This window comes from Mastomys coucha, unplaced genomic scaffold (genome assembly GCF_008632895.1).
Source record: "Mastomys coucha isolate ucsf_1 unplaced genomic scaffold, UCSF_Mcou_1 pScaffold14, whole genome shotgun sequence".
Lineage (NCBI taxonomy): Eukaryota > Metazoa > Chordata > Mammalia > Rodentia > Muridae > Mastomys > Mastomys coucha.
Genome location: NW_022196896.1, coordinates 127,575,071 through 127,578,286, shown reverse-complemented (window position 1 = coordinate 127,578,286; position 3,216 = coordinate 127,575,071).

Sequence of the window (3,216 nt, the reverse complement as noted above, 5' to 3'; positions counted from 1 at the left end):
GGGTGGACTCTTGGCCAGTTGACTGGCCAGCCCCGCTTGGTCAACCCAACTGTGTTAAATAAAGGGGACAGGCAGTGGCTTGTCCACTCTCAGAGGTAGAGAGCCCTTTCTTTTGCCTAGGAAGGGGACAGTGGCTTGTCCACTCTCAGAGGTAAAGAGCCTAGGAAGTAAGATCTTTTCCTCAGGGGGCCTTCAACGCTTCTGAAACATTAGCTTTGAGGTAGAGTATAAAAAAAGAAAAAAAATGTGTACTTCTAACAAGCTTCTTAGTTACAATACACTTGTGACTCGTGAACCATACTTTGAAAAGTTAAAATGCCTTTAGTAAAATGTTTCAGAGGAACATGAAATTATGTCTTATAAGAAAGAATGAGTTGCATAACCATCATGTCTAGAGGCCCCCAACAAATCCCTTAGCCTTTTCTCCAGTCTAACACTAAAATTTGTGTTAAAACTCTAGTATTTGTGTGTGTGTGTGGGGGGGGGTGAAATAATATGTAATCAAATTCTGCCCTCAACTCCAAGTTTCCAAAACCAGGTCTCGTCTAAGGAGGAGGGGTAGGTATTAAGCTGGTGTGCATTTAGAATTTTGAATAAACTGGACTGGACTTAGAGTTAACAGATTTGGATGCTCAGGGAAATATTCTTATTTTCCACATCAATTTTGTTGTTGTTATCTCTGTATGAAAAGAACCCATTAAGAGAATGAAATGACTGACTCCGCACTGTTGAATGAGAGGACCTCACATGTTGGACTGGTGAGGTTTTTTTTTTGTTTTTTGTTTTTGTTGTTTTGTTTGTTTGTTTTTACACTCTTAGAGGGGCTAGTTAAATGCAGCCACGGTAAGAGGGCACTGGAAAGCTTACTAGAGAAGCACCCATGCTTCTTCTAGCCTGGGGAAGCCAGAGAAGCCATAATGCTTCACTCAGTCACTAATGGCCATCTCTCTTATCAGCGAAGGATTAGCCTTCTGTGCAGCTGCAGACCCCTCAATTAGCTTAGGCTAGTGGATGTTAGGAGAGGAGCTAACTGGGGTTCAGTCTAAGAAGAAATAACAACAAAAGTCATAATACCCAGTGATTGCCACTTGCCTGGGCTGTTGACAAAGGCTTTAAACATGGTTGGAGAGGGTGTTTGAATAGCTTCTAAAAGCCCATCAGTCCCTCTTGGAGCTTGAAGGGAAGGGGTTGCTAACATCTACCTGCCTCCCTGCCCTTGTATCTTCTCATCTACTTTAGCGGACTTGAACTCTGCACAGCAATTCAGGCCTTCCTTGAGTTCCAGCACTCGTTCTGCTATAACCTAGGGACGATGGTTTATTCTAGATAACTGAAACTCAGTATATAGGCCTTTGTAGCTAGCCTCTCTCTTTGGTATAGCTCTGTGCATAGGGTGCTGGGGATTGAACCCAGGACCTTGCCTACACTAGGCAAGTGCTCTATCACTATTCCATATCTGCAGCCCAGAGGATCCCAGGCAGTCAGAGGCTTAAGAAGAAACTGGAGAGGAGTCCATGTGCAGACAATGTTGTTTATAAAAAATGCATACAATGTTGTTTATAAAAAGATAAGGAGAGAAGGAATATGTTTGGTGGAGGTGTGCTCAGGTATGGAGGAAGGGGGCACCTCTGCCGGGTCATGCTGAGGCATCCCTTCCCCCTGAGGGACCAGCCGCACGATGGTATAGTATAGAATAGAGTTTATTCCAGGCATGGGAGTACTGGTAGTTGAGAGGGTAGTAGAGATGGAGAAAGGCAGAGAGAGAAGGGGGGAGGGGCATGAGCATGTGGACCAGAGGGGGGCGAGGGGGGAGGGGAATGAGAGGACAGAGGGAGAGCAAGAAGGCAAGAGAGCAAGAGAGAATAGAATAGAAGGGGCAAGCAGCTCCTTTTATAGTGAGTCAGGCAGACCTGGCTGTTGCCAGGTAACTGTGGGGAGGAGCTTAGACAAAATGCTAACATACAGTTCCTCAAAAGGAGAAAGAAGAGAGTTGTGTTCTCTAAAATGCACAAGTATGTGAGGCTCTGTCTGTATGATCACAGAACAGTGACTAGGCGGGCCAACCCGAAACCTGAGCAGACAGGAAAGCATTGTGTCTCTGAGCGTAAACATTGCCGCATAGTAATCTAATCGGGGGAACCACGAAATTCGTAATAGTCTACCGAAAATAGCTTCCAAATGTCCTCAGGGGTGCAGACAAATATTAGCAGGGTCAGGTGGCCACAGGATCGTAGTCTTTGTGACAGCTGCAAGCCTTCACATTTACTTAGTGAAACAATTGGCTTTTAGACAGGCTCTCTCCAATCTGTTTTCAACTTTGCAGCAAGAGGGTTCTTTTCAAAACACAAGTCCGATCGTGTCACCAACCTGCTTAAAACCTTTCAATAGCTTCCCACTGTTCTTGGGATAAAGACCAAATCCCTAACAAGGAGCAGCGTGACTCCTCCCCACCCCCTGGCCCCCTGTGGGGGTTGAGAGTGGGGGGTGGGGTCCGCCTTTGCAGACTCTTCTAGGTCTGGAATGCCCTACGCCGCACAACCTTTCCTGGAAGCTTTCGCTCAATTTTGATCTTGAGAGGTAGACACACATAGTCCGCTTCCAGGACTGCCTTCTGGGGGCTGCAGCCCACCTAGCGCCCTTTGTAGCTCACATGTTACGGGGTCTCCATTCTTTCTCTTTAGGCACTTAACTCGCTTTGTAATTACACATTCTTCAGGTGTTACGCTTCCCTTACCCCACCAACTCCACAGCTCCTTGAGAGTGAGAGCTATCTTTTGTTTCCCGCCTTCGCCTAGGGCCTAGCATTGTGCAGGCTTCTGGGAGGTCCTCTGCCTTTGAATGGCTGAAAACTTCGGAGACCGTGCTTTCCCTCAGAAAACCTGAATTTTCTAAGAGACTAAAGTGTTAACCAGGCAGGAGAATAAAATTCTTAGCTCTATTTCCTCTGTTTCCATGCAGTGATTTATTTTAAAACAGAGCTCCGCGAGCTCTAATCTCCCTTCACATTAGATAGAAATCGGTTTGTCAAAATAACCCCCTAACTGTACCAGGTATTCTCATTTATTCCCCATTTTCTCTGGAATGAATTTGAGTAGTCCTTTTCTTTTAGGGTTCATCTTCTTTTGGGAACTTATATGAAAACATTTTATTTTAGGTTAATTCGGTTGAGACTTCATAAAAAGACACCCTAAGTTATATATATATATATATATATAT